The sequence below is a fragment of the Ovis aries genome, chromosome 3 (assembly GCF_016772045.2).
Source record: "Ovis aries strain OAR_USU_Benz2616 breed Rambouillet chromosome 3, ARS-UI_Ramb_v3.0, whole genome shotgun sequence".
Taxonomy (NCBI): Eukaryota; Metazoa; Chordata; class Mammalia; order Artiodactyla; family Bovidae; genus Ovis; species Ovis aries.
The window spans coordinates 151,357,242-151,381,792 of NC_056056.1; the positions used below are offsets into that span (position 1 = coordinate 151,357,242).

The window sequence follows — 24,551 nt, forward strand, 5'->3', positions numbered from 1 at the left end:
AGCAAACACATATTCTTTTTTTTTTTAATGATGGACCTATGTTTTAATAAACAAAACAACCCTATATTTTAAGAAGGTGAAACCAAACAAGTACTCAACTGACATTTTTAGAAACTTTCCTTAGCCAAGTATGGCCAATTCAGTTATCAATAAGGAAGTCATTTAGATAAGTTTGAGGACCAAAGTTAACTTCTCCTTATACCATAAAAGTAAAAACTATACTACCTTTGCAGTCCAGGGTTGTAAAACATGGATTCCAGAAATAAGATCTAGAAAACTGGCTATTAATTCAATTTACCAGTGAGTTTTCACTGATTTCTAGGCTTGTGTTTTATCTATAAAACAGTGATTCCAATTTTCACAGAGTTAGTAGGCAGGTTAAATAAGAACACATAATGTCTATAAAAGCCTTAAATGTTAGTCATTACCATTTTTATTTTGGTGTTCTCTATTTGGTTCAGAAATGTTTGTCAAATTAAAGGATGACTTAAAGACTAATAATTCATTTCAGCAAAGGAAAGAATATTTAAAAATTTTTAAAGGCCACTAACAAGTTAACTATTTTTAGGTAAAATGCCATGTAAGTTAATTAGTTGTTGACAGATTATCATGAATTCCAATGGAAAATGAATTATACAAATCCTAACATTAAACACAAATTAAGGGTCTTCCCTGGTGGTCCAGTGAACACTCTGTGCTTCCACTGCAGGGGACACGGGCTCAATCCTTGGTTGGGGAACCAAAATCCTGATGCCATGCAGTGCAGCTAAAAAAATACATACATACATGAGATGCTCTGGGCATATATCCCAAAAAGTTCAATTAAAAAAAAATTAGTTTTTTATACTTGCCCTGTAGGAACTGTAACTTCGGTCGAAAAGAAAATGCTCTACAGCAGAACAGTATGAAAACCAACAACTTTTGGGTTCCAGACACTTCAGTTCAGTTCAGTTCAGTCACTCAGTCATGTCTGACTCTTTGCGACCCCATGAACTGCAGCACGCCAGGCCTCCCTGTCCATCACCAACTCCCGGAGTTCATTCAGATTCACATCCATCGAGTCAGTGATGCCATCCAGCCATCTCATCCTCTGTCGTCCCCTTCTCCTCCTGCCCCCAATCCCTCCCAGCATCAGTCTTTTCCAATGAGTCAACTCTTCGCAACTTACCTGCTCTTAACTCTATAATCTTATTCTTTAAATCAGTCTCATTAATACATGTAGAAAGTAGGTTATAGGAAAGTGAAAGAAAGAAAGTGAAGTTGCTCAGTCGTGTCCGACTCTTTGCGACCCCACGGACTGTAGCCTATCAGGATCCTCTGTCCTTGGGATTTTCCAGGCAAGAGTACTGGAGTGGGTTGCCATTTCCTTCTTCAGGGGATCTTCCCGACCCAGGGATCTAACCCAGGTCTCCCACATAAGCAGATGCTTTACCGTCTGAGTCACCAGGGAAGTCAGTTTATAAGAATCAATACTTTAAAAGTGATAGCAACATTTTATAATTCATTTCCATTAAAATATTAAGTCAAAAGGATCTCCAAATAGCTACAGTCAAATTAAAATTCCCTCGAAATTGCTGTGTGACACGGGGAGCTCAACCCAATGTTCTGTGACAGCCCAGAGGGGTGGTAGAGGATGGGACAGAGGTTCAAGAGGGAGGGGACATATCTATACCTGTCGTTGATTCATGCTCATCTAAGGCAGAAACAAACACAACATTGTAAAACAATTACCCTCCAATTAAAAATAAATAAAAGTCTACTAAAACATTGGTAATTCAAGCGATTTTCCTATCCTCAAGGTGTTTAGCTACAACCCTCCCTACATACCCCTATCCCACTCCCATTTGAAATTCTGTGATCTTAAACTATAAAGGGCTAAGTAAAAACACTTAACTACTGGTTCCTAAAGTCAAGTGACACTACCTCTCCCACTGAACACTTTCTGGAAGAGATATTTGATTTCTCCTTTCTGCCTCCTACTCCCAAAGTAGTATTTTAGTAGCTAAAGAGGATTACTGTGCCCTCTTCTCATTCTTAAATAAAATTAACTAATTCAAATGTTGAAAGAATCTGGACTAATCTTTTAGACACAATGTTAGAATTAAAAACTCCTGATTAGAATAAAAAAATTTTTAGAGGAAAAATTAAGATGTCCAACCACTAGCTCATACCCTCTCTTAAAAATAAAACATCTGGAGCTTCTGGAACTAAAAGGTCCAGTGTGCAGGGGCACGGGTTTGATTCCTGGTAGGGGAACTAAGATCCTACATGTCTCACAACACAGCCAAAAAAACAAAACACCCTCCCAAACAAACAAAACCAAACAACTACTAACAGGGAACTGCAAAATAAACAGTAACTTAAAAATGAATACCACTGACATGAGAGGACAAATGGAAAATGTCTGCAATCTTACTAATTTTATACTCCAAGAAAAAGGCCTTTTTTGTAAACTAGATTTCTAAATCTACTCAAGCACAGAATTTGCAGACCATCAAACTGTTCATAGCATTTTCTCTAGCCTGACCGTATTTATAACACTTCACAGAGGAAAAAAATTCTTCCTTTCACACTTTTCATGGATTAATATTGTCTGTAAATGAAGCTTATTCCAACATACACTATGATGTGCAATTTAAGCAGTTTCCAGTTTTATTATTGAACTTTTTACTGCAGTTACCTTTCAATTCAGTACTTGATGACATCTCTGAGAGAATATACTAACTAGAGTATAACTATTAGTAATCTGACAACTGCAGAAGAACCACATAAAGAAATCTTAATAGATTTCTTGTCAATACATGAGCAGGGCAGTTAAGTGAACCAAAAAAAAAAAAAAAAAATCACAAAAAAGGAGATCCCAACAATGTTTCAAAAGCAGGCAAGAATAAATTAATGGGGGCTCAAGATCACCTTATTAGTTTCTACCAGCTGGATTTGTGTCCCCCCTGGTCCCCCAGGTCCTCGGACATGTCCTAAAAATTACCTGTCAGCTTTTTCCCTCTTGCCAGATCTAGCTGTAAATTGTAAATTCTATAGGCATACATAATGACTCAAAGATCTGCTGTGCTTGCCGAACTGAATGTAGGTAATGCAGTGTGGACACTGGCTTTATTATTTGCTACATATCTTAGAATTCCATACATACACATAACTAAGAGGCCTTAGCTAACTATATTTTAAATTGGAAAAAAAAAAACCAAAGGTAAAATAGGAAAATATAACAACAGTTAAAGAGCACAGATTTTAGATCAGATTACCCAGGTTAGAATGTTGGTTCTAACACATATTATTAGCTAAATGATCTTGGTCATGTTATTTAATCTCTCTGTGCCTCATTTCCTCATCTGAAAATGGGAAAAAATAGTACTTCTTTAAGCTAAAAAAATTCAAATAAAGTAACTTATTCCACGTAAAATGCTTAACACAATGGTACTTAAAATTTTTTTATACTATCTAGCTGTCTAGAGCGCTTAAAACCTGAAGCACCTGAAAGGCTTCAAAAGCACACTATAGTATACCAGAAAACCGTATACCCCAGGGAGTTGTCATTTGTCTCTCTTTTTCACCCCATTACCAAGTCTGATCCATTCTACCTTGATGTCTCTGAAATCAATTCCATTCTCTCCACTCCATTACCTCATAAGGGCTCTCATTATTTCTCATGTGGAAAAAGGGGGATACAGGATGCAAATATGAAGGGAAAACATTAATTTATTACACACTTGAATGTTCATGACCAGATGAGAGATGTTAGCTTTAATTGCAAAGATAAAGAGGCAGGGCATTCTAGAAACTTGAGAAAAAACAAATATGACAGCTATATTTCAGTAGCTTTTATATCCTAGAAGATGCTTTGTAAGTTTAGAACTTTAAAATGTTTATAGCATTTGTACTGTGTTAGCTCACAACCAAGTAGAATTTACAGAACAAAACACTATTGCACAGAAGAGAATTGACTGCCTATAAGGATATGCTTAGTCGTGTCCGACACTTTGTGACCCCATAGACTGCAGCCCATGAACCTCCTTGTCCAAGGAATTCCCCAAGCAATAATACTGGAGTGGGTAGACATTCCCTTTCCCTGGGTATCTTCCAGATCCAGGGACCAAACCCACGTCTTCCACTTGCAATGCAAGAGACCTGAGTTCAATTCCTGGGTTGGGAAGATCCCCTGGAAAAGGGGATGGCAACCCACTCTAGTCTTCTTGCCTGGGAAATCCCACAGACAGGGAAGCTTGGCGGAATACAGTCCATAGGGTTTTAAGAGTCGGTCATGAATTGCGAGACTAAACCACCACCAAGGATATGCTAGGCAAGGTTTCCCTAAATGGATACTTAATCCAGACCAGTGGATAGTTTAAGAAACAGGCAGATTCACGGGGAGATGAGGGCATTCTGGGGAAAAAAAGATTAGCATGAGAATTCATTACATCATGAGTACATGGGAAAGGGTGGCAGGTCAAAGAGGATGGGGACTCCTGACCTGTACTCCGTAAGAAACTGAGAAACAAAGAGTTTCCAAGTTGGGAATGAACATATGTGTTTTAAAAGAAAACAGAAAAAGAGTATTAGTTTTCTCAACTCTAGGAAGGAGTTTAGTACAGGTAAAAGATCACAACTTAAGTCAAGATAGTGACAGAAGGAATAAAGAGAATGGATACTTGAGAAATGTCTAAGTCAGAATCAAGAGAACATGGGGACAGACTAGAATGGGTGAGGAAAGGGAAATGAGATGTAGCATGATCAAACAAATGGACACAGAGGAACTAAAGAGCCTCTTGATGAAGGTGAAAGAGGAGAGTAAAAGCTGGCTTAGAACTCAACATTCAAAAACAAGATCATGGCATCTGGTCCCATCACTTCATGACAAATAAATGGTGAAAAATGGAAACAGAAAGAGACTTTATTTTCTTGGGCTCCAAAGTCACAGCAGAGAGTGACTGCAGCCATGAAATTAAAAGATACTTGTTCCTTGGGAGGACAAACCTAGACAGCATACTAAAAAGCAGAGATATCACATTGCCAACTAAGGTCCATACAGTCAAAGCTATGGTTTTTCCAGTAGTCATGTATGGATATGAGACTTGAACCATAAAGAAGGCTAAGCACTGAAGAATTGATGCTTTCAAACTGTGATGCTGGAGAACACTCTTGAGAGTCCCTTGGACAGAAAAGAGATCAAACTAGTCAATCCTAAAGGAAATCAACCCTGAAGATTCACTGGAAGGACTGATGCTGAAGCTCTAATAATTTGGCCATCTGATGCAAAGAACTGACTCACTGAAAAAGATCCTGATGCTGGGAAAGACTAAGGGCAGGAGGAGAAGGGGGCAATAGAATGAGATGGTTGGAAGGCATCAGCGACTCAAAGGACACGAGTTTGTGAGATAGGGAAGGACTCTGTCAAATAGTGAAGACAAGGAAGCCTGGTGTGCTGCAATCCATGGGGTCACAAAGAGTCAGATGCAACTTAACAACAACAAATCTCAATTTTAAGGTTTTATAATTTTAGTTGTAAACCTTTATCAAATGAACTCTGATAGAGTCTTTTGCCTGTTTATGAGAAACAGAAATATGAACAGAAAAAAATGCTGTACAAAACCAAAAACCATTCTAGGCTTAATGAGTTTCTCAGTATAAAACACGCAAGTGACTAGCTTGTATTGTACAACCAACCATAACATATAAAAATTATTTGCCTACACTGTGTCTTTGGACTTTGTCTTTTTCCTCTTTATCTTTTAGATGGGAGATTAAGCACCTTACATCCTATTTCTGATTTCTCTAGGAACAGATACAACTGCTATAGTGACACTATTGCCAGTGTTTATAGTGTTTATTCCATTTTTTTTTAAAGAAAGTCTAGCTTAAAAATAAAATGTATCTATTAAAAATCAACAAAAAACTACTATAAGCAAAACAGGGCAGATTTCTCTCTCATGTGAAAGGATATAGCTCTTCTCAACTTGTAAATGTTCCTGTTTTCTTGTCTTCTCAAGTTTTTTCAACATCCAGATCCCTCTTTACATTTCTACAGAAGATTTAATGTTGGATACACTTGTTTTAAGGGAACAAGTAATTTTTCTACAGCAATGTAGCCCAGGACATAAGCCTGCAAGTCTCACAAGGTGGCAAAAAGAACCATAAAAAGCTAAAATACCAAATGGAGTCTATTCACATTCTTAAAACAAGAAAAATAACAAAAGAATAATAACCAAAAAAACCATCCCAGAAGGGCCTATTTTAGCCCTCAAATTAAGGACACTATTTAGTGCGTGTCCCAGAATAGTTTCTGTCCCACAATGGCTTAACTGCTGACAAAATTTCTAAGGATTTTTAGGAGCCACTTTAAGTTATACACCTGCTATTAAAGATATTCTCAGCCAAACTCTGATTTACATAACATGAACAGACACAAAAGCTAATTCCAGCACAGGAATGCCTATGCACACATTACCCTAGATGTTTCCTTACAAACACAGTCTCTGTTAATCCATGGTCCAAGCTTCAATCACTTGAAGAGGTAAATTTCAAGCTGCCTTGGACTTTGCTGTATCTTGTTAAAAAGTACATTTAAATAAAGCATTAACCATGTGACAGATGTTAAAAAATTTAGCACTATGTTCTGATAAAGGTACTACATCATACACATATTCCTAAATAGATAGTCAAATGCGTTTTTATTTGAACATTAAAGAATGTCTGTCCAAAATAAGTAATATTCAGAAACTTAACAAAAGCCCAAGTGTCCCAACACCCCTCTCCTCCTAAGACAATCACCTAGTTACCAGGGATTTATTAAACTGTCCTAACAGTTATAGGGCTTTCGAGGAGGCTTAGTGGTCAACAATCTGCCTGCCAATGCAGGAGACATGGGTTGGATCCCTGGGTCAGGAAGACCCCCTGGAGAAAGAAATGGCAACTCACTCTAGCCTTCTTGCCTGGGAAATCCTGTGGAAAGAGGAGACTGTAACCCCGGCAGGCTACAGTCCACGGGTTTGCAAAGAGTTGGACACAGCTTAGCGACCGAACAACAACAGTTACAAGCAAAAAAGACAGCTGCATCATAAAGGGGACTCAGGGTGACCAACAGTCTTGGTTTTAGCATTCCAAGTCTTGTGTCCCAGGAACTTCTCAGTCCAAGCAAAACAAGGTGGCTGCCCACCTTTGCTAGAACACATACTGATAGGAATTTTCTTCCTCTCATGTTTCATAGTTTTAAAGATGTGAAATTGTGGAAGCTTAGAAAAAATCTTGCAAATGTACTACAAAGCTTATCTTTTTTCACTATCATTTTTTTCTCTGAAACAAAACATGGAAATTAAAAGCAAACTGTGCCTAGCAGCACTTGTATGAGCCAAGTTTGAGTGTTTATGGTAACAAACAGTATTTGTACAGCCTTTACAATTTACAATGTATTTTGACATGACTTTTCTCATTTGGATAAAAATCCAAGGAATTTGTCATGAAGGAACAGTGTCCCTTGCTTAAGTAGGAAATTACAGCTTTCATCGAATTAGTATCTGAATACATATTTAGTGCAAATGATCATGAGGATTACAAAGATGAATAAAACATGTTTGTTCTCAAGAAGCTTACAATTTTCTAAGAAAGATGAGACAAAAATCATGGAAACTGTGAGAAACACAACAATACTATGGAAACTGAGGAAAAGGTCAGGAACAGATTTATGAAGAAGATAGCAAATGAGTAAAAGTTTTGGCACTAAGGAAAACATACCAGAGTAAAGTGAAAGCAAAGGCACAGAAGTCAGCAAAATGTAGGAATATGATTAGACTATAAGAGAAAGCACGGTCTGAGTGGATCTCAAGGTAAAAAAGAACAAGACAGTAAAAACAGCGAGAGAGTCTACATACAGTTAAGCTAAAATGAAGATCTGAGTACTGGTCAAGAGATCTGACTCCTTTTGTAATCAACTGTAGTGGATATTTTGAAGAAAACTATACCAATATGGAGAAAATTAAAGGCACTTCCCTGTTTTAAAATGTATTAATTTTTAATTGAAGGATAACTGCTTTATGCTTTACAGTACTGTGTTGTCTGCCATACCTCAGCATGATTCAGCCATGCATGTGTGCGCCCAGTCACTTGCGTCGTGTCCAACTCTTCATGACCCCATGGACTGTAGCCCCACCAGGCTCCTCTGTCCCTGGGACTCTCCAGGCAAGAATACTGGAGTGGGTTGCCATGCCCTCCTCCAGGTGATCATCCCAACCCAGGGATCAAACCCAGGTCTCCTGCATCTTCCACACTGCAGGCAGTTTCTTTAGCACTAAGCCCCAGGGAAGTCCCATACATACATCCCCTCCCTCTTGAAGCTCCCTCTCACCCCCACCCCATCCCACCTCTGTTGTCACAAAGCCCTGGTTTGAGTTCTCTGAGTCACCCATCTGGTTTACATGCAGTGTTGTGCACGTCTCCATGCTGCTCTCTCCATTCGCCCCACCCTCTCCTCCCGCCCCCATTGTCCACGGGTCTGTTCTCTATGTCTGTCTCAACTGCCGCCCTGCAAATTGGCTCAACAGTATTGTTTTTCTTGATTCCATATATATATACTTTTTAAATGAATAAAAGGAGTTCTAACAGAAACCAGGATAATACATATAGAAAAGTTCAGCATTTTTTAAAATATGATTAATATATGGCCTACTTTTAAAATGCATGAATTGATCTGTAAGATAAAATCTATTAACCAACATGTTGAAAATCAAAATTAAGAGGTTAGAAGCAATATGCTGCCTAGAGGAAAGAAACTGCAAGAGACTGACAGAAGACACTTAAGACATTTCAGTTTTATTCCACAAGACCGTATGAATACGAAGCAGCTATTACATTCAGACAGAGAAGATACTAGACCCAGGCATCCTAGGCTTCCCCATCCTTTTTACAAGATGCTAACTTTCACACTTCACCATCTGGTATCCAAAGCATCCTGAGATTACTGTTAATAACACTACCATAGAACATGGCACTTAGGGTACTTGCCTAAGATCGCATCTGTACTGACAAACGAGGCAAATATATGGGGCAGGCCATATTTTTTGGACTTCCCTGAAGCTCAAACAGTAAAGAATCTGCCTCCAATGCAGGAGACCTGGGTTCAATCCCTGGGTCAGGAAGATTCCTCTGGAGAAGGGAATGGCAATCCACTCCAATATTCTTGCTTAGAAAATCCCATAGACAGAAAAGCCTGGAGAGCTACAGTTCATGGGGTCGCAAACAGCCGGATACGTCTGAGCAACTAACACTTATTTCTTACATTTTTCCTCAAGCTGCTTTGAGTATACCTAAAGCATTAAAGGGCTTCCCTGGTGGCTCAGATGGTAAAGAATCTGCCTGCAATGCAAGAGACCTGGGTTTGATCCCTGGGTTGGGAAGATCTGCTGAAGAAGGGCATGGCCACCCACTCCAGTATTCTTGCCTGGAGAATCCCTAAGAACAGAGCAGCCTGGTGGGCTACAAGCTGTGGGGTCAAGAAGAGTTGGATATGACTGAGTGACTAAGCACATAGAAAGCATTAAAAAAATAATCAGTTAAGGCTTAAATACCTCATGGCCAGAGATCTATATATAATGTTAATTGCCCTATAACCCACACTTAACACAGTGCCTGGAATACAAAGGCAATTATTTGTTGAATGAATCAAAACCAGTTTCCAGCCCTAGAGCACAGGTTGGCTAACTCCAGCCCACAGGCCAAATTTTACCATGTCTGTCTTAGGTAAATAATGTTTTCTTGGAACACGGCCATGCAATTGCGTACTGTCTACAGTTACTCATACTAAATCAGCAGAGTTGAGTGGTTGTGACAGAGACTATATGGTCCACAAAGCCCAAGACATTTATTAACTGGCCCTTTACAGAAAGTTTGCTGATATTGTCCTGGAAGAGCTAAAGATAGATCTTGTCTATTAATTCACTGTTGGCAAAAAGGCTTTAGTTCACACAGCTACTCAAACTATTAATGGCTACCAGGAGTGCAGTTGTTAATAATGATTTGGGACACAAAGGGAAAAGAGTACAGTTCTCAATAATCAATGTCTGTTATGGTTTAGGAAAAGGAGAAACAGGATTGTAAATAAAAAACCTTTGAAAACTTCTGCTATAGAATATTTCATATTGTCTGATAGTTTCACAAAGATGAGTTAGCTGCAAAATAATATGCAAAAACCTCAACAGAAAACCCCAAAAGGAATCGAGAATGGTCCGTGTAAATGCTTAGGATTGTCTCACAAACAACAATTTTGGTTCTGGTATGGTTGATGTTGCTCTATTTTACAACATTCAAGAGGCACCTTATTCACTTGGTCCACAGATTCAGTTGTTTATTTGTAAGGATGAAAAAAAGTATTATTAGGAGAACCTGAAGTAAGACTCCAACATATCCCAAAACTCCATCATGTTTTACATATAAAACTGAAAAGGGTATCTTGGGTAAAGTATATTCTTTACATGTGAAGCTAAATTTGATTTACTAAATCTTCTCACTTTGATTATGAAGTAGCTAATATAATAAACAGCCTAACATTAAAGTATTCATGCCACTAGGGCTCTGCAAAGTTTTCTTTCATTTTATTTTTAAAAGTTCTTTGTTTCTTGGGCCTATGTCAAGTACTTGTGCCCCAGCTACCAAGGGAGTCTTCAAAACCTAGTACTTGGCATTTTCAGATTGTCCACCAAGACTCATTTAGGTCTGCGTGTTTTCAGATACTGAGTCTCTCTAAAGATAATGTGAACACCCACATCTGTATGTTCATATATGACATTTATAGTCAGATATTATGTTTCTGTCAGATGCAGCCTGGCCAAGGTATTGGCCATACCCTGGTGGGATAGAAAGTAAAGAGCCATGCATTCGATATTTAAGTGGCAAGGCACTGATGGGAATGGTTGGATGGGATGTCACAAGGTCAGATCAAATTTAAATCTTAAAGCCCCTAAAGTCTAGGAGAATTAAGTGATATTAGACCAGTGGTTATCAGTAACCTCTCTCAATATCATAGGAATTGGATATGTGTGTGTTTTTAAAAGTACTGATAATACCTCCTTTCCTCAAGATCCAAAGACCTATATCCCTTTTTTTTTGCTTCCAATTAAGTGTTCAAAATTTAGTACAGAAAGGTCTTTGTGTTCCTGAGGCCTCCAGAATATTTTAAACAGTTCTTAGTCATTCAAATAATCCATTCTTAACAGCTTAGCTTCCACACATCACACGAAAGAAGACACCACCACTCCAAAGGGATGACTATTTGGAGGAGTAAGAAGGTTAACAAGATATTTTACTATGTTCCTAGTGAAGCCATATTTTCTCCAAGCCTCCTGAATTTGTGAGTCCAGAATTTAACACTTACACCAAAGGTGCTCAATACTGTTTGCTGAACAGGTTGCAGGATGAAATGATTACATCAACTACAAAGATATCCTCATTAGTTAGGGAAAGTATTTGTTTTCACGCATCTCGAGAAATCAGAAGTGAAGCTCTTTACTACCAGCAGACAGATTAGAATTCAAGTTAAGGGTAATGATTCCGGAACAAATCACATTCATTTCTATGAATGGAAAAATGTCACATTTATTTTAACATAGATATTTAGATTTTATAATACACTACCCCCCACAAGGATAGGAGAACACTTTTTAAATAGAACTTTACAGTCCGTTTCAATTTAAGGCTGAATTCAGAAATAAACCGAATTAGTCTTCTATGAGACAAGGGACAAATGACTACACAAATTTTTATTTCATTTTAGTGTTACCTTCCTGAGATTTTAATGACAAAGCTTAACATGACTGCCCCCAAATGCACTTGAAACCATAATAAGAATGCCATAATTTTAGACTGTGGGTTTATATAATTTGCATTATATTCTAAGTGAAATTTCAAGACCAGGGCACTACTAATGGAAAATTTCCTAATAAATGTGCCACAAATTCAGAGGAGAAAAATTAACCAACTAGCAAAAGACAGTGGAAGCACAGGTACTTAACATAGTTTTCTCTAATAATGTCATTTTCTTAATCTAAGCAGCAGTTTATGTTAGCTAATGCCCACAATGGTGTATGTAGCTAGCTGTCTAATTTAATAGTTCTTCTTGTTACACTCTAGCCTCCTCAGTTTATTTACAGATGCACTTAGTACCCAGTAAAATAAAGAGCACTTAGACAAATAAAAGGCATGCCACATTTGGAAGCTATAAACAATGCTTACATTTGGCTTTTTCATATATTATTCCACTTACTAGTATAATTATTAGGTCAATAAGCACTTTTTAAAATTAAGTAGCTTTGAAACATGCCTGTCTTGGCAATTATGGATACAAGTCAATATCTAAAAATAGCACACATGTTTGCATTCTTGGACATTAACATACACCAAATAAATGGATAAAGGCAATGAGGACTGAAGTTAGAGGTAATTAGGCTGCTAGAATAAGGTGAGCATACGTGGAAAACACAAAAAGTGGGCAGGTACTTCTTATGATCAATCCTGAGTTTCAAAGTAGGATCTTCAGATTTCTAAAATTCTTTCCTTGTCAATACCAAGTAATTCCACCAAAGATGTTACAACAGAGATTATGTTAGTCCTACAATATGCCTATTCTAACTTTCTCTTGTGCTCTTAGCTCACAATTAAATGTATTATATAATTCTTAGAAATCTATCAATTGGGAGACAAACTGCAGGGTATAAGACTTTCAAAATCAAAGAAGAAACCTTAGCTAAAATATGAGCTCTCAAGCATTACATTAAAAAAAAAAAAAAAAAACTACCACTTTCCAGGCACTAATATATACCCATGAATCTCTACTACTTTCAAACATTTAACTGGACTCAAATTAGGTGGTTCTCCCATACCTTTAAAGACTTTCACACCCTCAGCAGTGCCTTCCACCCTAAGTCTGTGTCAAAATGAACTCCTTGGCAGAGACTGTTTCTATACTAACTGCTTCAAAGTAACATTTTCAGACCCTGACGTCCTCACCAAAGACACAAAGTAATAAATAAAGCCTTTCCAACTATTTAAGACCCATTTCTCACAAAATTTGAAATCAGAAAATCTCTGAAACCTAAAGTTTAATTTAGTGGCAAAACCTGACCTATAGAAAATTTTTATACAGCAAGATTTTACCTAAGCACTGATGTGAAGCTATTTACAGTTTTTATTTATCCCATTTACTGTAATTATTCATGCTTCACTTTAGAAATATTAAGTGCTTGATTACTCTTACTAAAATTCTAAACAAACTTTCCCCAAAGTTCTGAATTCCTAATTACCTGGCACCTAATCTCCTTCTGGAGAAGGGAATGGCAATCCACTCCAGTATTCTTGCCTGGAGAATTCCATGGACAGAGAAGCCTGGTGGGCTACACAGTCTGTGGGGTTGCAAAGAGTCGGACATGACTGAGTGACTAACACAAGGGTTATAGGTAAAGTATTATGGACCTATAATCCATTTCATAAACATCTACTACAGCAAAATACTCCTGAACATACTTTTCACTTTTCTAATTTCTGTGTTGTCTACCTGGGGTTCACTGTTAGTCTAAAACTAACCCCTTCAATGTCATGTACACTCTCACCTCACTTTCAAGGTCATCTTGGACTACTAAAGTCTAAGAGTTTTCACTTCTTCCTTTGATTCTATAAGCACTCATCTATATCACTCATGTGGGTATTATCTGGAACTTCCATTTACATTTTGTGATGATTAAATTTTCATGTCTTTGCTAAGAATCTTTTGTGCATAATAACGCAATTTAATCATAACATACAGTAACTGAGAACAACTAGCTCTCAATTACAGGCAGTCAGATGAATGAGTCCTCAAGAGACAGATGCCCTAAATAATGAGGGATTATAGCTGGAAATAAATGTAACACTTAAAAAAATTCAGTGTAAGAAATAGCCTATGATGGGAATTGATAAGGACAAACCATTGAACACTGTATTCTCTCAACTAAAATTATACAATTTGTCAGACCAGCCATCATCAAAAATCTACAAACAATAAACGCTGGAGAGGGTGTGGAGAAAAGGGAACCCTATTGCACAGTTAGTGGAAATGTAAACTGGTACAGCCACTACGGAGAACAATATGGAGATTCCTTAAAAAACTAGGAATAAAATTACCAAATGACCCAATAACCCCACTACTGGGCATATACCCTAAGAAAACCATAACTGAAAAAGACACATGTACCCCAATGTTCACTGCAGCACTACTTACAACAGCTAGGGCGTGGAAGCGACCTAGATGTCCACTGACAGACGAACAGATAAAGAAGCTGTAGTACATACACACAGTGGAATATTACTCAGCCATAGAAGGAAATGCGTTTGAGTCAGTTCTAGTGAGGTGAATGAACCTAGAGCCTGTTATACAGAGTGAAGTCAGTCAGAAAGAGAAAAACGAATGCCGTATATTAACACACATATATATACAGAATCGAGAAATATGGTACTGATGAACCTATCTGCAGGGCAGGAATAGAGATGCAGACATAGAAAACAGACTTTGCACACAGCAGGGGAAGGAGGGGGGACAAAGAGAGTAAACATAGCAAAAGTACTCTCAACTCACACACATAGTGATCAAACTTTTACTCTAAAACCATAATTTCTAACTGATAGATAATATTGATTATCCTCTACAGAGGACCCTCTGGTGGACAAGATATATCAGTCACTAAAGCACCATATTGCTTTTCAAAGTGGAGTTTACCACTTTTGCTCAATAGCAGCCCTGCTCCTTAGAAAGAGAACTTCTTAATCACCATTCTCATTCTTTTTCTGTTTTACTTCCTGCCCTTTCACCTCTTAATTGCCTATTATCATTACTTTCATGTAAACAATGCTCTTTTGTATTTAAAAGCTTGCAAATCTAATCTTTTCTTTGTTGGTGGTGGTGGTTTAGTTGCCACGTCATGTCCGACTCTTGCGATCTCATGGACTGTAGCCTGTGGTCCTCTGTCCATGGGATTCTCCAGGCAAGAGTACTGGAGTGGGTCGCCATTTTCTTCTCCAGGGGATCTTCCCGACCCAGGAATCGAACCCAGGTCTCCTGCATTGCAGGCAGATGATTTACCAACTGAGCTATGAGGGAAGCCCTTTCTTTGTTGAAGGATGACCAAATACGAGACAGAGCTCTCAAAAAAAAGAGCTTAAGTATAAAAAAGCCTAAAATAGAGGGAATTTCAAACATTTGTTTAGTTAGCAAATAGAACTATATAAGCAATTGCAAGTGGCAACTTTGTGACTCGTTTGCATGTCCAGGACATAAAATATGATCTTCGTATGTTCTCTAATTCAGAACAGCCAGAATGGCTGACCAGTTAATTATTTAATATAGGGCATGAAAGCTTCCTATTAAACTCCCCTACCTTACTGCAGGATTAGCTCATGGAAGCAGAAATTCTAAATACCTAATCCCTGAAACTATTCTGAAGTTATTACCTTTTTACACTTCTCTAAACCACATCATATCCTCTCTCTGATACACACCCTGTTCTTTCAAGTAGTGATGTTCAGACTCAATACTCTGTTTCTTCACAGAACGTACCCATTATTTCCAGGGAAATAACTGGCACTAAATTTCCAAGAAACTAGGTACACTACAGACTATAATTTATGTATCTTACTTCTTTCATAATCTGAAATTACTTGAACTGCATGCAGGTTAGCTTAAAAATCCTTTAAAATTTGGAACAACTCTAAGACACGACTTTTATAAAAATGGTTGTTTAATGAGGTTTGTTCCTAAACAAACATAAAAAAGAAACAACTTTCTTCTAGAAGGTAAAAACATCATTTGTTTTGGAGAACTATCACGTCAAATTCTCAGGTCAAGGAGACATTACTAAGCTCGAAAGGGAAAAAAATACATAGCTTCACTGTATGAAAGCTACTGTGCTGTGCTTAGTCGCTCAGTCGTGTCCGACTCTTTGCAACCCCATGGACTGTAGCCCACCAGGCTCCTCTGTCCTGGGGATTCTCCAGGCAAGAATACTGGAGTGGGTGGCCATACCTCCTCCAGGGAATCTTCCCAACCCAGGGGTCAAACCCAGGTCTCCCACATTGAAGGCAGATTCTTTATTGTCTGAGTCACCAGATGAAAGCTACTACATATCCTAAAATTGTGAAAGACAACTATTAAAAATATATTCAAGGTTATGCCAAAACTTGAATACAGTAACCTATGCATGGTTAAGTCATCAGATGTACAAAACAAGTATTAAAACCAGAAAGTGGCTTAAAAAATTACATAATCTATTACTGTGATCAAGAATTGAATGAGAAGAATTCCCTGTTGGTCCAGGAAACCTGGCAGTTCAATGCCTGGCCCGGGAACTAAAATTCTGCAAGCAGTGAGATGTGGCCCCCCTCCCCCACAAATGTTGAATAGACTGCTCAACAGGAAAAAAAAAAACAAAAAAGAAACTAAACTTGCTTCACAGTGTTCATCTATGGTTCCTATTCTTCTCTTCCCCTACAACAAAAATCTGTTCAATATATTGTAAAGCATGGAAAAATGAATAATAACACACAAAAAAGTAATAACCAGACAAACAGATGGGAATATCTTAACAGCCTTTCAAATAAATGTTGATATTCTCTTTTGATGCTATACCAACCTCTATTAGCTGCAATATACTGGAATCTATAAATAAATCAATAAACCAATAAACCTTTTCAGTAAACCTTGTGTTCTCTTTAAGACTCAGTGGTCTAGCTAGAACTTTTGAAGGATTTCTTATCCCTGCATGATTTTCATGCACTGGTGACTTGGAATATACTTGCTTATAGAGTCATGTCGATCTTCAAATATTGACATATTTTATTACATAGTATTTTAAAAACCATGTTCATTAACATCACCAATATCATCAGAAAACCTTTTTTAAGATATTGAGAAACTGGGAAGCGCCGAGAGTCGTCCGCGGGGGACAGGACGTCTTGGTCCTCATGTCTAACCACGGAGACGTGAGCCTCCCACCCAAAGACCAGGCTCTGTCCCACAGGGGCAGCGCTGTGGAGATAAATTAAATGCTGGAGAGGGTGTGGAGAAAAGGGAACCCTCCTACACTGTTGGTGGGAATGCAAACTAGTACAGCCACTATGGAGAACAGTGTGGAGATTCCTTAAAAATTGCAAACAGAACTACCTTATGACCCAGCAAGCCCACCGCTGGGCATACACACCGAGGAAACCAGAATGGAAAGAGACACATGTACCCCAATGTTCATCGCAGCACTGTTTATAATAGCCAGGACATGGAAGCAACCTAGATGTCCATCAGCAGATGAATGGATAAGAAAGCTGTGGTACATATACACAATGGAGTATTACTCAGCCGTTAAAAAGAATTCATTTGAATCAGTTCTGATGAGATGGATGAAACTGGAGCCGATTATACAGAGTGAAGTAAGCCAGAAAGAAAAACACCAATACAGTATACTAACACATATATATGGAATTTAGAAAGATGGCAAAGATGACCCTGTATGCAAGACAGGAAAAAAGACACAGATGTGTATAACGGACTTTTGGACTCAGAGGGAGAGGGAGAGGGTGGGATGATTTGGGAGAATGGCATTCTAACATGTGTACTATCATGTAAGAATCGAATCGCCAGTCTATGTCTGACGCAGGATACAGCATGCTTGGGGCTGGTGCATGGGGATGACCCAGAGAGATGTTATGGGGAGGGAGGTGGGAGGGGGGTTCATGTTTGGGAATGCATGTAAGAATTAAAGATTTTAAAATTAAAAAAAAAAAAAAGATATTGAGAAACTGTGAAGAGCACAGTTGCTAACTAACACAAATTTTACAAAATTTTAATTTTCACTTGAAAATTAGAACTTTAACCATTGCTTATAAATACTGTCAATCTTTTCCTTTTAAAGCAACAGGTTCACTTTAGAGAAAATGTAATACCCAAGTCTGAAAAACTTCTTCAGTCTGTCAAGCATTCTTTTAAATAAAAACAGAGTTCATTAAAAAAGTGGCTGATTCAGCTTGCAACTCAAATAATCACACAAATGCTTTCCATAGAGACAACCATTATACTTCCGTAAGGAGTGAAAAAAAAAAAAAATTTTAAGCATACTTTCTATTTAGTCATAGTATACTAAAATGATGTGTATAAAGCTGATTCTTTTTTTAACTTCTTCATCAAGTGTGTTTAGGTTTTCTTTTTTCTTTTTTAAAGTGTGGGTATATGGCAATGAAGAATACAGACAATGACTGCTAATACAGTGTGGTACTCTGACCTGATTTAAGATGTCAAGCTTTATCGACTTTTGGTTTTGTACATTGGTACAGCTATCAATACAGTGAAAACGCAAAGGACATCTCAGTATTACTGTAAAAAGTTTTCTACTTGTAGACTCCCTGCAAATGTTGAGGCAATCCCCAGGATTCCTTCGACCATTCTTAGAAAACCACTGAGATAGACAATTTATTTGTTCACAATCACAATTTTCTTCCTTAGTTCTCATTCACACCTTAGTAGGAATCTTAAAAATTAAGTAACCTAATCTTTACTTGGCACTAGCAATGCTAAAGGTGAAGAGAAGCTTTATCATAAAGAACAAAAATACTACCCGTTAGTGTATTTTATAAACATTTATGAATAATACTGCACTGAATCCTCCATATCTCTAAGTAGTATATGCCATCTTTCCCACCAAGGAAGCAAAGAGGTTAGGAAAACTTTAGAAAAGAAGTACAAATTTTGCCTTAAAATTCACTGCACTGGTAAAAATTACAAGTGATATTAATTTTCTTCATTATACTTATCTGTATTCAAAGCACTTTACTGTAATATCTCAAGTTCAACAATTTCAAGAGCAGCACAATAATACACATGTTTATATACCTCATTATTATCTTTTGTTATTATCTGTACAGTACAGAAGTCAGGATTCCTGAGGGATTCCCCAGTTTTGCTATAGATACTGAAGAGCTTAACGATAACTACAAATTTTAGAAACAGCAGATGTAACTATGCAGGCATAATGTAGTCTCACTACAACCTTAAAGCACGAGGTAAAAGTTGGATGCAACATGCACACCACTTTGACACCAAGAAACTATTAATTAAACAAAAAGAGCTTTTATTTATAGTCCTTATTCCCAGTATCTAAGAACTTTTAGAAACTCCATTTTTTTTTTTTAGAACACAGTGACTTGAAAAATATATTCTAATAAGGAAAAATTATAGAAAATACAGATAATTAGAATTTTGAGTAACATTTTCCATTTCCTCTTTGGAAGCTTTTGCCAAAAACTGCTATTAAATGGACAAAACAGATTTTCTTTCATCTTTGTTTCTTTCCCAGAAGGCAAAGAAGAGGAAAGCAACAGGTAGAAGTGATCCACCAATAGGGCAATTAGTCCACTGTATACTCTGAAAATAAAGTTACTTAGCAAAATGCTAAGTTTTAAATACAGGAAAGAAAACTGTTTTATCAAAAGTACTATTTACTGAAATAAATACTCAAAGCAACTACTGAAAAACTCAAGAAGCAGCTCTATCATGTAGTAAAAGTGATGATTTCAAGAAATCAGTAGTGATCAAAATTATGTACAAGTGATCAAAATTATGTGTAACTGGTTTAAATGGATGCTCTCTTCCTTTAATATCTTTAAGTCTACCTGCTCAAGTTAAAACCTCTCACCATCCACCACTGGACAAGACCACCTAGTGCACGCACAACTGCAAAATTACAAAACAGTCAGGAACCAGTCCAATATGAAATACAAAATCAGAACATTAGATAATTATTCTGTAAGTTTTTAATAGACTAAGATTCTTAACTTAAATGTGAACATATTTCTAGTACTTGAGCACCTCATATACAATTTTAGACTTAGTAATATCCCAGAATATTGTTCTACACAGTAAATTCCAGATGGAAATTCTTCAGTTCATATGGCAAATATACACCCTTTTTCTTTTTTAGCCTCAGGGTATCTTGTGGGATCTTAGTTTCCTGACCAGGGACTGAACCCAGGCCCTGTGCAGTTAAAGTGTGGAGTTCTAGCCGCTGGACCGCCAGGGAATTCCCCCAGTATTTTTCCTTTTGGTAAGTAATTTAAATATTATTTAAAACCCTGATACATTTCCTCAAATTGTCATGTCTTTCTTTAATAAGTTTTAAGGCTGGCTCCTTTAAAAAAGTTTAAATATCTTGATCCATTATTGATACAATGAAAAATTCTTTAAGACATTACTGAAATAATAATCAGTTGCTATGTAGCCTTTATTTGACTAATATCGGTAATAAAGACACCAGTATTAGGAAGTATGGAGAACTGTATTTCTTTTTGTTAGTGGTGTACTTTAAAAAGTGATTTTAATTTTTTTAAGGCAGCAAAAAGTTCCTGGTAACTTTTCTTCTATAATATAAGATTAAAGGGACTGGTCTTAGAATCCAGTGATCAAATAGGTTCAAACAAACTACAAGATTAAACATCAAGCCAGTCTTCACTGCAAATAGATAATTTCATTCTATTCCTTGTACCTACTGCTTCCATTGTATTCATAAAATTTCCAAAGGACTAATAAATGACTTAAAAGTCTTTTCACCACTTTTAAGTTCTCAAAAGGTAATAATTAGTACCTTTTAGTACTACTGCAAAATATTTTAAGAACACTGAAAAACATTAGGTTTTCAGCACAAGGGCAAGTCATTTGCAGATGTCTAATGTTACAATGAATCATTGCATCAGCCAAAATGTTTCTTAACTTTTTCTAAAAGAAATCCAATTTGAAAAGGGCAACTCTTATTAAGAGTCTTCAAAACTGATAGAAGAAAAAAAAAATCAAGGCATAAATTTAGTTACAACCTTATATGGTCTTACAAAGTTTACAACCAATCTTTATCAAGATTTTCTATAGACTGAACATGTTACATCACTGCCATAATAGAAGACAGCTTTTGACTATTCAGTTCATAAATACTAAACTACTCCCCAGGTCGGTCAAATCTAAACACTACAGATCAATAACCACTCCCTCTTTACCAATACATAGCCAAAAAACACATTAAGTCTTTGGGAAAATGACACATTCATACCAATAAGATCCTGATATTCAATAATAAAACTGTCTACTTACACTTTTGGAAGAAAAATAAATGACATCTTTGAAAAATTAACCAAATTCTATTTGTATGAGGTCTATTCCCTATTTAATTTCACTGCCTTAATAAACACTGATCAAATACCTACAACAAAAGTCAAAGAAAACTGAACATGGATAATTTCTCACCCAAAGCTTAGACTTTATATTTAAAACAACATGTATAACTAGTTACTATGTTATCAATCTCCGCATCAGCCTTCTACCAATATTGAATTATATCAGAGGACACACTTGATAACACCCTCCTTACATGGCAGCTCCTTACCATGGGGACTCTTTCACTTTATACAGCTAAGAGAAAATACTGAAATGCCACAGTACAAGATTGCTTTGAGGATAAAAATCAACCTGTAAAAATTAAAATGGCTCCAAAGCCAATGTGGAAATGTTTCTTTTTGAAGGAATACAAAGATCTCTTCAAATATCATCTCTTTTAAATATTCATTAGTTAATATCTAAATATAAATGCTAAACACTATGCACAGGCAAGGTTCTAGGAATGAAGATACAGTAGAGAATAAAACGGGTCAAGTTCCTACCCTCGTGGTACTTACATTTAACAAACCGGTATTATCTCTACGTTAAGATACTATGCCTGTGTTTCAGGGCATACAAACAATACATGGAGTTTATAATTTAGTGGGATAACAAAAAACAGGTAAAATAACAGACGGGAGGAAGCGATACTTGTCATAGAAGACACGATACTATTTTCATAGGGTGGGGGAGGGTAGGGGTTAGGGGGCAGAAGGAACAACACTGTCATGAACCCACACCACATTTTAAAATAAAGTCAGTTTATTATTGGGTTCTTCAGTTGTATTCCCATACCTGGAACATTAAAACCAAACTGGATACAGGTGTTTCAAAGATTTACTTTCTGGCTTCTTCAGATAAGGGAGTCTCAGAATTTATTATGAATGACAGAAAGAAAATGCAAGTGAAACCACCTTCACAACAATGAAGAGACCAAAAGTATGGATGGGCTCAAATAAGACTATCATCCACGGCTCTGTGTTCTTAAAGTTATTTAATCATTCTGAACATCAACTTCCTCTCTTAAAATCTGGTAATGAAACTACCCAAAGGGTTCTTCTACACTGACTAAGGTACTTGATGGGACGTCTATCCTCTACAAAATGTAATAATTCACCATAAAAACGTCGTATTTTTTCCTCCAGATAGACTGCTGCTGCTAAGTCGCTTCAGTCATGTCCGACTCTATGTGACCCCATAGACGGCAGCCCACCAGGCTCCGCCGTCCCTGGGATTCTCCAGGCAAGAACACTGGGGTGGGTTGCCATTTACTGTCCTTCAAGTCAGCAGGGCCACTGACTAGTTATCTTATCCTTCTAGGCCTCAGTTTCCTCCACCGTAAGTTCAGAGGGTGGGAGTGGATGATCTAAATAGCCCTTTCCGGCCCTAAAAAGTCCCATGACTACATTATGACTCAAATACTATTCAAGGTTCAGTTTTCACGAGTGATACCAGCTTTAAGTTAAATTAACGTCTCCCCTTTTTAAGTTACCTCTTGCTAAGATTTTGTTGAGCAAGTCCAAATAGCATTCTAATTACAAAGAGGATAAAAAAACGAATCTTCGAGTTGAAAGCTTTAAGTTTTATAAGAATTATAAATTATATTTTAGATGTTTATATAGTAGATGCTATGCTACTAGCAAAACAAAAATACAATCAGCTTGAATTTTAAAATATTAAAATCACAATCCTCATTCAGTGTCAACTTTCTACCCCGTTAAAACGTGATTTCCCATTACAGTAACACACAACTGCTCATCTTCACTCCGAACAAGAGCTGCAGGGCAAAAATGTTGTTCTAAACTAGTAAGAGGGAGCAAGCGAAGAGGAAGCAAATGGTCAGCTTAAACTCAGCAAGGACAGTCTTTTCTCCAAAAGCTATCGGTGTTTTCAGAAGGAAAACTAGGATGGTTAGATTCAATGGGGGTAGTTTTAAACAATATTCATGGCGCTGACAGTGTTAGGATTAGACACACAGAGATGTCCGAAAAAGAGAAGACGACAAACTTCCTGGATTTTCTTTCCCTCTGTAAGAGAAAGATTTCCTCTTCCTGACGATTGGAAAGGCCCCTTTAACAGTTTTTTCTCTTCGCGGTGGCTGCTGCCAGATTAGGTGGGGCTCCCTCCGCTGCCTTCCTCCTGCCACTTCCCGCAACAAATGGAGCAAACCAGCCCGGTTTCAGGCAAACTTTTCCCCTGTCAGGCTCGAGCCCGCAAGGCGCCGGGGAGTGGTTTCCCCCGAAAGCTCTCCGCCCCTGCTCGGGACTGGGGGAAGCTGAGTCTCCGCAAAAGACAACTTTCTGGTTTCCGTTCTAACTTCCACTCACACCCGGGAAGGAACCGAGGCGGCCGGCAAGGGGGCTCCGGGGCGGGGAGATGAGTCTTCCGGCGAGGGACGGCGGGCAGCTGAGAGGCAGCGGCGGCCGCGGCCAGAAAAGAGCAGGCGGGTGGGGGGGTCCTCGGGCTCTCACTTCCTCCGCCATATTTCAGACATTTGACCCCTTCCGCAAAGCGCGCTGTTCCCCCGCGGCGGCGGCTCGTCCCCGCCGGCCTGGGAGGCAGCGCGCTCGCCGCACCGGCGCCGGGCCCCAGCACCACCTGCCGCGCTGCAAGGCCGCCGTCGCCGTCGCCGCCGCCGCCGCCCCGGCCCCCTGACCGTCGCGCGCGCCCCGCCCGGCCCGCGCCGCACCCCATCAGCTCCCCTCCGCAGGCGCCCGGCCCCCGCCCCGCGCGGCCGCCGCCGCCGCTCCCCTCAGTGGCCACGCACGCACTCTGCCAACCTCTCGCGCTGTCACCGGGTGCCCGCAGCCAGCGTCGCCTCACGCTCCCTCCGGGTCGCTGCTCCCGGCGCCACGGCGGTGCTGCCGCTGCCGCTGCCGCTGCCGCCGCCGCCGCCGCCGCCGCCGCTCCGGCTGGTTTACACGCCTGACTCTGGGCGAGGTTTGGCGGTGTCGCCTTGACGTCAGGCGTTCAGCCTCGCTCTCGCTTCCGTCCGCGGGCGGGGCGCGCGGGTGCGCGGCCCGGGAAGGGGCGGCACCGAAGGGCGGGGCGAGAGAGTCGAGGGGCGGGGCCACTCTTGCCGACGCCGGGTTCCTTTCGCCGCGTTTCGTCCTCGGTGTTTCTCTTCCTTCTCCACCTTGCCCTTTCGGCCTCGCCTTGACTTCTGAGACCTTAGTGGGTTTACGCTGGTGCCAAGGGCTTAGAAACCGTCCGAAACTCAAAAGATGCCTTTAGTGCAAACTGTAGTTTAATCACCGACGCCACCAAACAGTTGGTGCTCGCGTATTCCTTTGTGTTGGGGAAAATGGCCCGAGAAGTAACAGCGCTGTTTCCACACCTAGAG

The 24,551-nt window shown here is 38.8% G+C and overlaps 1 protein-coding gene across 8 annotated transcripts in view; it reads right to left on the bottom strand.

Moving 5' to 3' along the window:
* The window catches only part of RAP1B (RAP1B, member of RAS oncogene family), a 47,096-nt gene extending 22,944 nt beyond the window's left edge, over positions 1-24,152 (bottom strand). For 5 of the 8 annotated variants that reach the window (XM_015094763.3, XM_042246944.1, XM_060412827.1 and 2 more), the window contains exon 1: positions 23,989-24,152. The gene's annotated coding sequence lies outside the window, so the exon portion shown is untranslated. Of the gene's footprint in view, positions 1-23,535; positions 23,898-23,979 lie in introns of those variants that run through there. The other 3 variants (XM_027967474.2, XM_060412826.1, XM_060412828.1) reach the window with 2 other exon arrangements.
* Between the last annotated feature and the right edge of the window lie 399 nt (positions 24,153-24,551).